Raw genomic sequence first — 17,329 nt, forward strand, 5'->3', positions numbered from 1 at the left:
CCTGCAGCTCCTTTTATCTGGGCCAGCAGGGCTCTGATTGGCTGCCTGCACGAGGCTTCTCTAGGCAGGCCCAAAGGACCCACCTTTGCTGCTGCTTTCCTGAGGCAGGGTGTAGTAGGACCCTGGAGCCTCCGGCAGGGAGGCAGGAAAGGCAGGTTCACCTGTCACAGTCCCCTCTGTTCAGAATCCCCTGGGATGCTGGGGAGATCCTGGGGTTTAGTGGGAATGAACCCTGAACTTGGGCTCTGATAGGAACATGCTAGAGAACTCAGCTGAGTCCAGGTACCAGGAGAAGAGGCCGCTGCAGTGATAGATGACACAAAGGAACAAGTTTCAGAGTAGCAGCCGTGTTAGTCTGTATCCGCAAAAACAAAAGGAGGACTTGTGGCACCTTAGAGACTAACCAATTTATTTGAGCATATAGGATTCTAGGTCACCACAGAACTGTATCATGTCTGTGGGGTGGAGAGGCCCCGAGATAGGACAGATTCTTCTGCTGGGCTAAGAGTATAGTTGGATAGATTAACAATATTGCTGGGTGGGTTAAGGGAACCACTGTTGTGGCCCCTTGTGGCATGTAGTAGTTTAGATAGTTTAGTGTCCTTTTTCTTTTGTAGAGAAGCAAAGTGTGTGTTGTAAATGGCTTGTCTAGTTTTTGTAAAGTCCAGCCACGAGGAAGTTTGTGTGGAAGGTTGTTTATTTATGAGAGTATCCAGTTTTGAGAGCTCATTCTTAATCTTCCCCTGTTTGCTGTAGAGGATGTTGATCAGGTGGTTCCGCAGTTTCTTTGAGAACGTGTGGCACAAGCTGTCAGCATAGTCTGTGTGGTATGTGGATTGTAATGGATTTTTTACCTTCAGTCCTTTTGGTATGATGTCCATCTGTTTGCATTTGGAAAGGAAGATGATGTCTGTCTGTATCTGTGCAAATATTTTCATGAAGTTGATAGATTTCCACTCCATATGGCTAAATTCAGTGCCTTGCATAATGACAGGTTTCAGAGTAGCAGCCGTGTTAGTCTGTATCTGCAAAACAGGAGTTCTTGTGGCACCTTAGAGACTAACAAATTTATTGGAGCATATAGGATTCTAGGTCACCACAGAACTGTACCATGTTCGTGGGGGTTGAGGGGCTGAAGGAGAGGCACGGAGATAGGACTTTACAAAAACTAGACAAGCCATTTACAACACATACTTTGCTTCTCCACAAAAGAAAAAGGACACTAAACTATCTAAACTACTACATGCCACAAGGGGCCACAACAGTGGTTCCCTTAACCCACCCAGCAATATTGTTAATCTATCCAACTATACTCTTAGCCCAGCAGAAGAATCTGTCCTATCTCGGGGCCTCTCCTTCTGCCCCTCCACCCCCATGAACATGGTACAGTTCTGTGGTGACCTAGAATCCTACATGCTCAAATAAATTGGTTAGTCTCTAAGGTGCCACAAGTACTCCTTTTGGTTTTACAAAGGAACAAGTTAAACAAGATTCACTGATAGACAACTGGCCTCAGGGCAATACTGATTTGCCATGAATGCTTCAGAGCAGCTGAGGTAGCTGTTTACCTTGGGTGAGGCACACTAGCCCAGGGCTGATATCCTGTCCCACAGGACCCCATGATATACTGTCCCCAGGGAGAGGGGTCCATAGCATCCCATTCCTCCACCATCCCTTCCGACAGCAGGTCCCACAGCACCCCATCCCCATGGAGCAGAGCTGCAGCACTGAGCCTGGGCTTTTGCCTCAGCAGCTTCCTGTTTTCAGGTGAAGGGGGGGAAGCGAGACCCACCCGCAGCCTGAAGGAAGACACGGCATTGGCACAGGCTGCTTCCCTTTTGCCTTCTCCAAGGCAGGTTACCCCTTCTCGTTTAGTGGCCGCGGGATTGCATGTGAACAGACTTCCTGCTGTTCGCAGCTGTGTGGGGCTCTGCACACAGCAGGGGGAGAACAGAGGGTCAGTGTGTCTGACGCACCATGAGAAGTCATCACCAGCCCGGCCCGGGGACGCGTCACAAGATTCAGTCAGTGTCAAAGGGCCTGTTCTCTGAACTGGCCGAGATGTGAGGTTTCTGGTCTTGTCTTCGCACCCAGCTGCCTGCAGAAGCCCATACAGCCAAGCAGCCTCCTTTCGTGGTCAGCTGCTTTCCTTGGCAGCTGCTTGTCACATGTTCTGGGTGGTGTGTTAATTGATTTCCTGAACCCCTCCTCGGCTGGAGGGCAGGGGGGAGTGAGCGTGTGGGAGCTGACTGCCTGGTGTTTGCTCTGAACTCATTGTTCTGTACATGACAACAGCCTGCTATTCCTCATACCAAAGGCTCCCCTTAACAACACAGTGCAACTTTAGTGTGAGATGTCTTCTCATCTGCACCCCCCTTAGGCCCCACAGCATCTAGCGGAGAGGATCCGAGAGGCCATTCCTTGTCCCCCTGTCGTAGCACACACCACATGTAAGAGCCATGGCTGCTCTCCGGCTGAGATGGAGCTCACGGAGCCACCCTACAGCCACCCCGCACCCGGGCCACAGCTGCCCGGCTCTCGCCACCTGCGCTGGCCACTGCGCTTTGTAGGTGCCATTTCAGTTTCTGTCTTAAACACAATGCGGAAGGCCCTATGCTCTTTCTCACAGCTCTTCTGTGCATTCAGAAGGGGGCAGGCCAGGCTGGCCCATGGGAGCCAGGTGGTTCCTGTATGTCACTGTTCCCCAGTTATTGCTTAAGGAACATGAGTGTTTAGCAAGGGAGGGAATAACCTGTTTAGCCACCCCAGAAGAATGGCCCGTGGGTGCTTTGCAGACAGATTTGTTTGTATTTCAGGGTAGCTAGCCCATTTGATCACACTGTTGGAAAATCCCTTTGCGAAGGAACAAAGCCAGAGGGAAGACATTTGCTGTCTCTGCTCAGGCCTGTTTTTCTGGCTGTGATGAGAGATTAGTGCACAAGCTGTAGTTTCGGGGGCGGGGGGGGGGGGTAGGGGGACAGGACACGGACGATGCTTCTGCTTTATTTCCCCCGGCTGCAATGAGATCACCAGACAGGAATGTTGTTATTATTTATCATTTGTATTATCGTAGCACCTAGGAGCTCCGAGTCCCAGACCAGGACCCCGGTGTTCTAAGGTGCTGCACAAACGCAGAACGAAAAGACGGCCCCTGCTCTGGAGAGCTGACAATCTCGGTATAAGACGAGAGACGACAGACGCATACAGAGACCGTTAGCGGAGCACAAGGAAACAATGAGTCCATCCTGGCCAGCGCGATAGGCCGTGGTCTTTGCTCACCAGTGGTATAACTGTTGTCACGTCCTTGGTAGGCATCATAGCCAAGGGGAGTTTTAAGGAGGGATTTGAAGGAGGACAAAGCAGCAGTTTTGCAGGTGTCTATGGGTAGCTCCTCCCAGCTGTCAGGGGCAGCACAAAGGTGTTTGTTGGAAATTTTAGCAAGTGGGTGATGATACTGGCATCATAGGCCAGTCAGAGGTGGGTCTTGACCTTTTGATAGTATGGAATACGTTGGCCAAGATTCCTGGATGCTAACCCAGGGCAGACAGCTCATCTTACGGGATTCATAGATTCAATGGGATCATCTAGTCTGACCTCCTGTAGAGCATAGACCATAGAACTTCCCCAAACTAGTTCCTAGAGCAGATCTGTTAGAACAAACATCCATTAAAAATCGCCAGTGATGGAGAATCCACCATGCCCCCTGGTAAATTGTTTTAAACATTAATTAGCCTCACTGTTAAAAACGTACACCTTATTTCCAGTCTCGCTTCAATTTCCAGCCACTGGATGATGTTCTACCTTTGTCTGATAGACTGAAGAGCCTGTTATTAAATATTTGTTCCCCATGAACATACTTATAGGCTGTCATCAAATCGCCGCTTAACCTTCTCTTTGTTAAGCTAAATAGATTGAGTTCCTTGAGTATTTCACTATAATTCATGTTTTCGAATTGCGGCTTTTCTCTGAACGCTCCCCAGTTTATCAACATCCTTCTTGAACTGTGGACACTAGAACAGGACACAGGATTCCAGCAGCGGACAGAGATAAAATAACCTCTCTCCTCCTATTTGAGATTTCCCTGTTTATGCATCCCAAGGAGTAATTCCCTTAATGCAGAGGACACCGCTTTCCAAAGGAAAACCAAACAGGGACTGGGGTAGGGCAAGGGGCCTCTTTAACTGAGGTCCACGCTCTTCTTTGACCCACCTTGTTAGCAGGTGTCAGAAACCTGCGAAGAGAGGCTGACCGACTGTAGCAGGTGTACCCTTGATATAGGAAATGCGGGTGGCTCCCTGGTCGTGGAGAGAACCAGGTGTGATAGATTTGGAGCTGCCTGTAATACTTTGTGAATGCTGTTCATTGAGCTGGTTACTGGGACTCTCCCGGTCTGACTATATTGGATATAGCACAGCTGTGGGGAAACAAACAGGAAGGAAAGACAATCACTTGAGCTAAGACACCCCTTGGGAGGCTCTCCTGTGCCCTCATAGCGTCGGGCTCACCCAGGCTCTCTATCCAGCTCAGTCCTTTCCACCTTGGGTTTATACATACCCGGCTTTGCTCCTAGCTGGGCACTCCTGCAGGTCACAGTGGCCCGTGTGGCATGTCCACGAGGACCTTGCAGCGTTCTCCATGCCACAGTGACGTCAGTGATCAGGGCATTGCTGCTTGCACTCTGCCACAGGGCCATACGAATCTATATAGACTAGAGTAGAATCACCTCCATGCTCTGCTAGGTGCTGTAACTGTGAGCCACCACCAGCATCTAAACCCTGCAGCCCTGGCGAAATTTTGATTTCCCACTTGCTAAGCAGTAAGATTCCCCCTCGGGAATGGAGGTGATTTTTCTTAGTTGTAATCCAGGATAAAACAGGCTCCTAGAACGAATGGAGGGAACAGCCCATCTCTCCTAAGCATTGAGAAGCTCTGGCAGCTGAGCTCACTGGCAGCTTGTCAGAGCTCAACTCTACCTTATTGTGCGTCATAATCTGAAAGTTGCAGGAGGGCGGAGTGTGCTTCCCCTAATAACGAGAAGGCCATAAACAAAGATTATGTGCCCGTTTTTGTGATTCTGACAAAGCCATTTATTGCTTAATTAGAGGGATTGACATCTATTTGTGTTTGCCAACATCCTTATTGCTGAGCCATTGCTTAACGGGGAAAAAAAGTCACGCTTTGGTTGGTTTGTTCATCAACAAGCCGAAGACAGAATTTCTGGCTCTCAGTGTTCCAAAAGCAACCATCAGCGTTGATGGAGAAACAAGGTAACAAGTCATTTTACCTACTTAAGGAGTGAGATGTGCAGTGATGCTGGCACCAGGCTAGATGGCAAGCAACAAACATCAAAAGCAAAAACCAACTTTCGTAAACTTGAAAAGATTTGGGAAAGTAGCATGACTGGCACCGACACAAAAATACGAATTTTTAACACTGGCATCATGTTTCTCCTCCTTCACAGAGCAGAGTCATGGAGATCAGTTCATTCCTGAGTAAATTCCTGGGAAAAATCTTCAGTCCCTTTGAAAGAATTTCATGGAACATCAGAAATTCTAAGGAGAGCAAACTAACGTAAGCAACAAACATGGTAAGAAGAAGATGAGGGATGTATTTAAGGTACACTTTAAGGATGCCACTAACATGATTTCCACATCAAGTGATACGCAAACACCACCTGGGAAGAGGGTGACTTAGAGAAACATTACATAGAACAATAGGGAGAGAAGCCAAGTCCATGAACATGACACTCAGAAGTCTGAACAGACCAGCACAAGACCAAAATAAATGGTGGAAATTGTTGGCCACCCTATATACCTAAGGGCACAGGATAAAGGAAGAAAGAAGAAAAAATATAACAATAATCAACGCATTAATCCTTAACCCTTTTCCAGCACCTTCCTCTACAGATCTCAAAAGGATTTGCTGGTATTAATACACATCGTCCCCCTGCGGGACTGCTGAGGAGATTCCCCCATATACAGAGGGGCAGGTGCTAAGGTGAGATGAAATATTAGCATGCAACTACTTAGAGCAGACCATTTGGCCAGGCCTCTAGGAACCCAATGGGCAGCATCCCAGAGCAGTCCATCCTCCCCACGATGAGCCAGGCAGAGCTTGGTCAAATAACTAACCATTGCCAGCATATCCCATCCCTGGGATGTCCCATGCTCATCCCTGGGAAAAATATCCTGTTCCTCCTGGAACAGGCCATGTGGTTTCATCTATGGGTGGTGAGAAAGTTTTGCATGTTTTGAATTTGGGGAAAAGGCTTGGTAAAAGTTCCTGGGATGATTAAACATTAGCTCTGATGTTCCTTTGTGGCGGTTCAATGATGAGACAGAACACAGATTTATTCAAGCAAGCAAGCTGGTCAGCTGAAATGGGCTGCCGCCTGTCAGCTTTCCACCTTCTCTTTTATTATATTTCTCCCCCCTGCACATTACCTACTTTCACCGCAAAGGAATGCATGACATTGATTAATATTCTTGTTTTTCAGCCTCTATCTACTACAATCCTAATTCTCAGGCCTTAAGGCCAAGCCAAGGAAGCTTCCCACGATTACTGTCCTTTAATCAACTTCCCAGGGTTCATATCTGGTCCTCGTCCTTGGACGGAGCAATGTGTTGCTCCTCACAACGGTCAGGGTGTGCCCTGACTGTTTGCAGGTGGATGGACCAAACATGGGCCCTTCATCTCCCCCTTTTTGTTTAATTATACTCGGCCCTCTCATGGGAGCCGTCAATTTGCTTTTGCGAGCAATTTAACTCCCAAACAGACAAGGACATAACTCGGGGAGCTTGCCAGGGCGTATCTCTACAAAGCCTTAGCAAAGAGGGAATACATTGTACACAGCAGCAGCAAAAAATAAGCCCAATGATTATAAACACAGCATAACCGAAAAATTGTCGCAGCCAGCCTAGAGATGGCAGCCAACCTGTAAGCCAATTCCAAAAGCCCTCAAACCCCACATCTTGACGTATGTGTGCCGTAAGATTGGCCAGTTCGGCCAGTCTAGTCTCTATGGAACGACTATTATCAGTTAAATTAAAACAACACATATGCCGAAACGTGGAACAGCCTAGGTGATGTTTCAAGAGTAGAAAATCAATGGCTGCTCTGTTATCTAAAATTGCATCCCTTAATTCGTGTTGCTCTGCATTAAGTAGGGCAATTGCCTTGGATGTTGTATTAATTGCCTTCGCTGCAAAGCACGCCAGGGCATTTAGGGTTCTGGCTGTATAAGTGGCAAGCCCGGGGACCCCAACAATAGAGGCCGCTAAGGCGGTGTACTCAGAGCGGCTGAGAAGATTGACATCTGCAACACAATCTTCGGAAAGGGGTATATTTCTTTTACTGCGTTTTTGGCTGGCAAAAGGCAATATAAGTGTCATTCTACTAAGACAGCAAAGGGTGCCATCACTTAAATTTGCAGGAATATAACTAAAGGTGCGCGAGCCACAAGTAAAAAACCACCCTAATGGTAGGATAATATGGCCATAATTGTATGAAACATTTACAGCATGAGAACAATTTAAAAAGGGTTGAGGAATTTGCCGACAGCCCAAGGGCACCTTTGTACTAGTGCAGTTAACCACACGCGCACAGGTGACATTGGTGGCCCCGGCCGGGTACGGTGTATGGAGGGATATAGCCGTGTGAGGCAAGGTATAGTAGGCCGGGCCCCAATTAGCCATGCCAGAGTACTGGGAAGAGAGATTCGCGTAAGCAGCGAGCATCGTCTCATTCCCTATCTCCTCAGGGTGATGACATACTGGAATAAGGCATGTACCTAACAATTCTCCGGCTTCTACAGAATTAGACAAACAAAAGTGGGTAACATTTGCTATTGAAGCCAACCTTTCCCATATGTTATATGTCATTCGGGCCCGTAACGGGGGAAGCGCTTCCGAGCCAACCCCTACAGGAAATAGCAGGCACAAAAAGCATACAATCAGTACAGAGTTAGCAGTGATTTGGGCGAGAATCGCCACAAACAAAGTCTCAGGAGTCTCTGGCTGTTGGTTTGCTGCCAGTCTTCGTTGAGCCGCCGCGACCAATGCTTTTACTGCTCCCCATGTCACGGGCTGGCTTGGGGCGCTACGCCTCTTCCGTTTCCGTCCCGCCGTTGTTGACCCGGGAGGCACCGCGTTCTCCTCCAAGGTCAGCTGAAACTCCGGTATGGGGTTCGGCAGCCCCTGGCGCCATGCCATGCTGTTTCAGTGCCGGTCGCACACACCGGGCTGGAACCCACAACGGTCCTGCAGGGAGAGACACCGCAGCATATCCCCGACCCCAAGTGATTAGAGGTACTGGGCCCAGCCACTGCGGATCAGGCAGCTGACGGTAAAAGACACGCGGTCTTTCCAGTACCTCAGATTTGTGAAAATGCCGATCCGCGGGGGTCTGCTGATCTGCGTTCAGCGTTAAGTTATTTAAAGTAAACAAAAGGATATGCATTTGTTGTTGAATGTCTCCTAAGGTCCGGAGACGCAGCTCCCCTTGTTTTAATTGTTTATCAAGCAAGGTTTTGAGCGTGCGATTGGCACGTTCAACAATGGCTTGGCCCGTGGAATTATAAGGGATCCCGTGTTTAAGACGGACGTCCCATCGGGCACAAAAGGTGGAGAGGGCTGTGGAGCAGTAGGCTGGGGCATTATCTGTTTTAATCTGGCTTGGGCGACCCATAACAGAAAAACAGGCTAGCAAATGGTGAATCACTTTGGCAGTGGCTTCCCCACGCTGTGGGGTTGCCCAGAGAAATCCTGAATAAGTGTCAACAGAAACATGTAAAAAGGAATAGGGGCGGAATTGTGGCACGTGAGTGACATCCATTTGCCACAACTGATTCGCTGCGGTACCTCTGGGGTTAACGGCATAAGAAAAGGTAGGGGCAGCAGCGGCACAGTGGGGGCAGGAACGAACAATGGAACGTGCATGATCAGTAGGAATGTGAAACTGCCGGGCCAAAACTGAGGCAGACTGATGAAAAAAGGCATGGCTTTCAATGGGGTCAGAAAAAAGAGAATTTACCTGACCACGTAGCGCGCGATCGGCGCGCGCATTGCCCTCAGTGAGTGACCCAGGCAAAGGGGTATGACTGCGAATGTGAGCAACAAAATAAGGAAAATTACGAGTGGAGATAAGATATTGCAAAGACAAAAATAGGCGAAGGAGGTCCGCATCGACCTGAGGGGTAATGAGGGCAAGGGGTAAATGATCAATCACTTGATAAACATAATGGGTGTCCACAATTAAATTAAAGGGACAATCAGCAAAAAGTTGAAAGGCCAAAATAACAGCAGCCAGTTCCGAGCGCTGCGCGGAACGCTGAGGCAGTGTAAAACGAGAATGCCAGCGAGGGGGGTCACCGGATTGATAGGTGACAACACCTCGATGTGAAGAGCCATCAGTAAAAAGAGTAACAGCAGAAACAATGGGTTGAGAGTGGCTAAGACGATGAACAATTAGAGGCACCTTTTGGGTAATTACCAACCGAGGATCTTTTGGGGGGTTATAAGAAATTTCTCCCACATAATCACAAAGAGCAACCTGCCAAGCCAAAGAGGTGTGGCACAAGGAATCAAATTCACTACGGGACAAGGGGAACACAATATCAACTAAATCAGTGCCAGTGAGTTGCACTGCACGGTGGCGGGCTTTACGAACAAGATCAGACAGGGCATCTAGATAGGGGTAAATATTCCGAGGAGGAGTGGAGGAGAGGTACAGCCACTCTATGATAGAGACGGCTGTATTCGTACGGGGTACAAACAGAGCCGCAGTGGGCGTATGAGGGGTGGCAAGAAGAATCAACCGTAGGGGACGGACCTCAGGGGGTCTGTCCACAAACTGCTGACTCAATGCTGCATTAATTTGTCGAATGCAGGCAATGTGCTCTTCAGTGATGGCAATAACTGCACCCGGTGCTCGGGCTCCACGTAGGAGGTCGAACAACGGCTGCAGCATTGAGGTGGGGAGACGAAAATAGGGCCGAATCCAATTTAAATGACCCAAAATCTGTTGTAATTTAACAAGGGTTAGGGGTTGAGGTAGAGTTAGTGCCGGACGAACCGGAGCAGCATAGGTTTGTAAAACCTTATGGCCGAGGTAGTGGTAGGGATAAGAGCGTTGGATTTTTTCTGGTGCCACCAACAGGCCATTTTGGCCGAGAATTTGAGACAAAGATTCAATCTGTTGTTCCGTGACCTGGGGACCACTAAGCAAAATGTCATCCATATAATGGTAGACCTTTAGCGTAGGGTACCGGGCACGAAAAGGGGTGAGGGCCCGATCCACAAAAAGCTGACACAAGGTTGGACTATTTTGCATTCCCTGGGGTAAGACCTTCCACTGATACCTTTGAGAGGGTTGCTGATTATTATATTGTGGCACCGTAAACGCGAATTTGTCGCGATCTTGCGGGCAAAGGGGGATGGTGAAAAAACAATCTTTTAAATCTAACACACAGAGCTGATCGGTTTGAGGAATTAAATTTGGATTTGGCAAGCCAAACTGCAAGGGGCCCATAGGTTGGATGCGTTTATTTATTTCCCTTAAATCATGTAACAGCCGCCAAGCACCAGATTTTTTCTTAATAACGAACACCGGGGTGTTCCAGGGACTAGTAGAGCACTCCAAGCGCTGTGCCTGCAAATGCTGCTGCACAAGCGAATGAAGCGCTTTCAGTTTTTCTAGAGGGAGGGGCCACTGGTCAATCCAAACGGGCTCTAAGGATTGCCATACCAAGGGTAATGCAGAGGGCAATGTGGGTGAGGGAGGGTTTTGAGCCATCAGATATTAATATCGAGGGTGGTGTCCAGCTTTGTAAGTAAATCACGGCCCCAAATATTGAGGTGGACAGGGAGCACAAAAGGGCGGATAGTAGCAAGGGCACGGCCTCCCGGTTTAGAGACCGTGACCCAAGACAAACTCTGTCGCCCGGGTTTACTACCCCCGATCCCCCACAACTCTTTAGAAGGAACCGTAGGCCAACTAACCGGCCACTCCGGATCACGAATCACCGTAACGTCAGCTCCAGTGTCCACCAGCCCTGTGAAGGGAACATCATTTAAGAGAAGTGTTAACTGAGGTTTCGAGGGGCGGACTGACATTGTCAGAGCAACAAGTGGAGAGGACGTGCTGTGAGACGGCGAGTGAGACAACGTTGATCCAAAGCCGCCTCCGCCCCGAGTTCGATCCTCGGCAGCTGGCACCTGATAGGGGACTAAAATCAATTGTGCAATTGACCGTCCACGCGGGAGCGACTGTGGAAGATGAGTCCACACCTGAACCTTAATAATGCCGGTGTAATCGGCATCAATGACTCCGGGGATGACAAAAAAGCCCTGTTTCCCAGCATGAGAGCGAGGGAGAACGAGACCCACAAAGCCGGCAGGGAGAGGTCCCGTCACCTGGGTAGGTATGGCGCAGACCTCCCCTGGCAGCCGAAAATCAGTGTCCTCCTGCATGATCAAATCAAGCCCTGCACTTCCAGCAGTCGCCGCCCTCATAGAGTCTATGGATTTTAAGGCAGAGGAACGGTTGTCTGAGTGGGAAACACCCCCGTTTGGCCCTGGGTTCGGGGGAAACCCGTCGCGCGGTTTCCCGACCCGCTACGACACTGATTAGCCCAGTGATAGCCCTTCCCACACTTTGGGCACTTCTTTGAGGGTCGAGCGGGTGCCTTTGATGAGCGGCACTCCCGCTGAAAGTGACCCTCCTTACCACAGCGGTAACAACGCTTCCCTGCCCTCCCGGTTTTTCTCAGGGCGGCAGCCAGAACTCCAGCCTTATGGGCTTGTGTGCCGATGTTCTGGCACGCCCGTAGCATGTCTGAGAGCTCTAAAATGCCAGAGACTTGCGCCGTCTGGAGAGCACGGCGGCAATCCTCATTCGCATTCTCAACCGCCAATTTTAACAGGATCTCCTGAGCGGCCACAGCATTATCCACCTGTCGGAGGATAGCCTCCTGCAATCTGTTGGTAAAATCCAGAAAGGACTCTGATGCACCCTGACGGATACTGACAAAGCTTTTTGTAGGCTTGCCTGAATCCGGGACCCTCCGGAAAGCATGCTGGGCGCAGGTGGAAATGATAGGGAAGAAGACCTGAGGGAGTTGGGTCTGCTGCTCAACGGTAACAAACTGTCCCTCCCCTGCCAATTGCTCATAAATAACATTAACACCTGCTGCTCTATGAATCTGGGCCTGACGGTCCGCCTCCTGCCGATACTCACTGACCCAAATAACATACTGACTGGGTGACAACATCATGCGCAACAGCGCCTTCCAATCTTCAGGGATCAAGGAGTACCCACTACCTAGCCCTTCAATGAGACCACGCACAAACGTGCTAGTCAGACCGAACTCGCGAATCGCCTTCTTTACCTCTCTAACCACCGAGTAAGGCAATGAAACCCAGGTTCCCACCGGGTTGCCCTGGTCGTCATTCTGCCAGGTCACCGGACAAACTGAGACCAGCTCAGCCAGCTCCTCTGCTGTAAGATCTGAGCGAGTCTTCGCTGCGTGAACCATTTGTTGCACCAGCGAAAGCCTCTGAGCAGATGCAGACGACCCCGTGGGGGGCCCCGAAGCATGGGGTCCTAGGGGGGGAGGGTAATCACACACCGGCTCCGGCGGGGAAGGTAAGGGAGGCGGTGGTAAAAAAGGCACTGGGGGCGAAGCAGGGAGAGGGATGGCTGCAGGAGCCGACGGCGGTGGCGGAATTGGCAGCCCCTCTATTGGCGCGAGAGAAGGTTCTTCCGAGGCGACACACTGTGTTGCATCGGTAGGAGGGGGGGTGACTGCAGGAGCCGACGGGCGTGGCGAGATCACCAGCCTCGCGACGGAGGGCCTGTCCGAGGCGACACGCTGTATCGCATCGCGGCAGAGGTGCCAGGCATGTAGAGCCTGCACGGGCGCCCGAGGCTCTTCATGCAATGTCTGGCCCAACCGCTCCCAGTCCGCTAGCTTAAGGGTTCCGGCTTCAGGGTACCACGGGCACTGGGCACTCACCTCCTGTAACAGGAGAGTGAGTTCTCGAGTGGGGCAGACATGCTGAGCCTTACGCAGCAAATACTGTAGCTCAGTGCGATGTTGCACTTGCAAAGCAGAGAGGGAGCTTCCCATACTTACCACAACGAAAAATACTCACCGGGATCCACGAAGTGGATGAGTGACGCGTCTGAAACCCTTGCCGGGCGAGGTGAGTGCTGAGGGCCCCACGTTTGGGCGCCAGTTGTGGCGGTTCAATGATGAGACAGAACACAGATTTATTCAAGCAAGCAAGCTGGTCAGCTGAAATGGGCTGCCGCCTGTCAGCTTTCCACCTTCTCTTTTATTATATTTCTCCCCCCTGCACATTACCTACTTTCACCGCAAAGGAATGCATGACATTGATTAATATTCTTGTTTTTCAGCCTCTATCTACTACAATCCTAATTCTCAGGCCTTAAGGCCAAGCCAAGGAAGCTTCCCACGATTACTGTCCTTTAATCAACTTCCCAGGGTTCATATCTGGTCCTCGTCCTTGGACGGAGCAATGTGTTGCTCCTCACAACGGTCAGGGTGTGCCCTGACTGTTTGCAGGTGGATGGACCAAACATGGGCCCTTCATTCCTTTGTATTTATTTTTTGTCTCCACTATGTAGCACTAGAATAATGGTCATTTTCTAACAAAGAAGGGAGAAGAAAGGGGAGTGCACTGGGGATGTCTAATGCTCCTGGGAATGTTCATCTCAAGAGAAATTAGTCCTACGTGAATGCCAAAAAGATACATTCAAAGTTCTGCCCCCAACCTTTGATGATAAACCAACAATGCTTTACCTGCTCAAATGAAAAGAGCTATTGAAATGCAAAACACTTTGCAAACAATATGTTAATCCTCGCAAGAGCTCTGCAATCTAGATACTCTTATCCCAATTTTCAGATGCAGCACAGATCAAGGAAGCACCTTCCTCAAGGTCACACAGCAAATCAATGTCATAGCTGGGACTAGAACCCAAGAATCCTGATTTCCAATCCCTTGCTTTGATCAGCAATACAGAGGTGGTGTGAATTTAGATCAATACACATATGGACTGCTTAGATCCCAAGCACAGGATAAACATCTAGAAAGATCCAGGTGCTCTACAGGGCACGGCATGAATCTGGTAGTGGGCATTTTAGGATAAATCACATCATCTGATTGGGCAGGATCTTTGGGGTAACCGCAAACTCACCGGCACCCCTTTGGATCTGCACCTTCTGCAAGAAAGCGTGGTTCTAAGGAGCCCTGAAATGTATCCATGCCCATTGTCAAGATCAGTAGGTGACATCTGAAAGTTGGCCTGAGAGCCCTGCAGTCTAGATAGTTATTTATACCGTGGTGCCTGAGGGAGGCCCTACTGTTCTAGGTGCTGCACAGATGGAGAGGCAGAGGGGGTCCCTGCCCTGAAAAGCAACAGGAAAGAAGCACCAAGTGAATGTGACCAACCCAAGAAAGGATGGTGGGCACTATAATTAGAACATGCGGTAGTCCCAAATCATTAAAGCCTCTGCAATAAGCCCTCCCTGTCTGCTGTACACCCTGGCCACCGCTGGAGACAGATTTCTGGTGTGTGTCACATCAGAGATGGGTCTTGAGGTGGTACTGGAAGGAAGCGAGGGGCAGTGGTGCTAGGAATCAGTTCGATGAAGAGAGCATTTCATCCCCAAGTGGTAATCTGGAAAAGAGTTCCCAGAACGAGCATCAGCGAAAGAGCAGAGGGTGAGTGTGGGCAGTGTGATAAGAGAGAAGAGCAGCAGATAATTAAGGGAGTGAAGCTGGCAAGCAGAAAGTATCTGTCACCTGATATGCTATCTATCTATCAAGAACAGGAGGACTTGTGGCACCTTAGAGACTAACAAATTTATTTGAGCATAAGCTTTCATGAGCTACAGCTCACTTCATGGATGCATTCAGTGGAAAATACAATGGGGAGATTTATATACATAAAGAACATGAAACAATGGGTGTTACCATACACACTGTAACCAGAGTGATCACTTAAGATGAGCTATTACCAGCAGGGGGGGGGGGCGGAGGGGAACCTTTTGTAGTGATAATCAAGGTGGGCCATTTCCAGCCCACCTTGATTATCACTACAAAAGGTTCCCTCCCCCCTCCACCCCCGCCCAGCTTTCCTGCTGGTAATAGCTCACCTTAAGTGATCACTCTGGTTACAGTGTGTATGGTAACACCCATTGTTTCATGTTCTCTATGTATATAAATCTCCCCACTGTATTTTCCACTGAATGCATCCGATGAAGTGAACTGTAGCTCATGAAAGCTTATGCTCAAATAAATTTGTTAGTCTCTAAGGTGCGACAAGTACTCCTTTTCTTTTTGCGAATACAGACTAACACGGCTGCTACTCTGAAACCTATCTATGTATCAAGTTACTCCTGAGCCTTTGCTTGAAAGCTCTATTTACACTTCGCTGGAGGCGCAAGTAACTAAAGCGAAAGACTCTGGCCTGTTTTTGCAGCTGCACCCCTTGAGGTCAGAATAACCCTTCACAGTAGGAATGCAAGACAATAGCCCCACCTGTTTACCTTTGTGTTTTGATGTCACTGGAGGGGAGGGGTGCAGGGAAAGACTAGTGGGCAGCATTCAGTGGATGGAAGATTACAAAATCAGAGTTGATTGATCCTGGAGGTTCCTTCTGAAGGCCTTAGGGGACACCCCCTCCCCTAATGAGGCCATCATTTGACAGTTCCCCCAATGCTGACAGACTATCTGGCCTTCAAGCCCAGCATCTCTGAGACCCATGGATTCCACAAACCAGGCTGGGGTTTGCCACTACGGTTCAGAGGCCTGAAGCTGGCTGGGTAGCCCTCCATACTGCAGGTTCCTGAGATGCTGCTCTCTTGCGGCCAGTTGCCTGCTAGCGCCAGCCGACGTTCATTTAATGCTGCAGTTCAGCCTAGGCGAGTCTCTGAAAGGCGATTCCTGGAGCTTAAGGTTCAGATTCACCATGGAACAGACTCTCCACAACTTCCATAAATATTAAGTCAGAGGCTAATCTGGCCTCACATGTCCCTTTAAAACAGCTCTGACCCTTTCACCCAGAGCCTCAATGTTATGCAGGGGAGGGAGGCAGTGAGAGGCGACATCCTTTTATCCCACCCCTAACATTATTTGGGAGGAAGAAGTACTGAAGCAGAGAGAAAAGCATAAAGAATGAGTGTCTGGGATCACAAAACAACCCTTTCTAAGTTGTGAGCTGGCCAAGAGACAATGGAATATATTTAAGTAACAAACAAATGCATTTCAGAAGCAGCACCCACCTCTCCAGCTGGGTGGTGACAATCATAGGGGGCAGGGTTGAATCATGCCCATTCTGTTTTAGGCTATAAATATTGCACACATTTCTTTAGCAAAAAAGTCTCACCTTTCCTAAGAACAGCCATATCCTGATGACTGAGGAGTCAATATGCGGAAGGCAGGAACAACAGGAATCAACTGTTCCTGGGCATTCAATCTCCTTGGAAATGTGGCGTTTCAGTTCCCAGCTCCATTCCCCCACCTGCAACCCCCCGCCCCCCTGCGGTTCACAGTGCTCTGGGGCACTCTGGCTTGAACAGTTAACCATTTAGTCCACTTCAAATTAAAATTGACCAATTAACACTAATTCCACAGAAATTGAATGTGGGTTTATGAGAGGGAGGGGGCTAGCTATATGGATAATATGGGCAGTTTACATCCTGTTCACTTTGAGATACTAAGAGTGAGAAGAAAAGGAGGACTTGTGTCACCTTAGAGACTAACAAATTTATTTGAGCATAAGCTTTTGTGAGCTACAGCTCCCTTCATCGGATGCATTCAGTGTGTAGCTCACGAAAGCTTATGCTCAAACAAATTTGTTAGTCTCTAAGGTGCCACAAGTACTCCTTTTCTTTTTGCGGATACAGACTAACATAGCTGCTACTCTGAAACCTAAGAAGTGAGAGGTTTAGTTAAATCTTTGACCCAGGGAATATATAACTACTGTGATGTTTTGGATCCCAGTATCCTGGGGTGGAAGGGAATGGCAGGTGGATTACTGGAATTGTGTTACCGCCTCTCTGAGCATTCTACATGAATTGGTGCAATATTGAAGCATGCACCCCAGATGCCTTGCAATGACTTATTGTTTCTGAACACAACTGTCCATTCCCCACAATGCACGTTCACACATCAAAATGGCTGGATGTAACCAGCCAGCAACTAGACATTTTGCAGTTGAGACACGCCACATGCTTTGGAGGAAACAATTCAACCACAGTTACACCATATTGACTTGAACAAGATTACCAAGGAGCAACTAAATG

This window comes from Chelonia mydas, chromosome 22, assembly GCF_015237465.2.
Source record: "Chelonia mydas isolate rCheMyd1 chromosome 22, rCheMyd1.pri.v2, whole genome shotgun sequence".
In the NCBI taxonomy this organism is placed as follows: Eukaryota; Metazoa; Chordata; order Testudines; family Cheloniidae; genus Chelonia; species Chelonia mydas.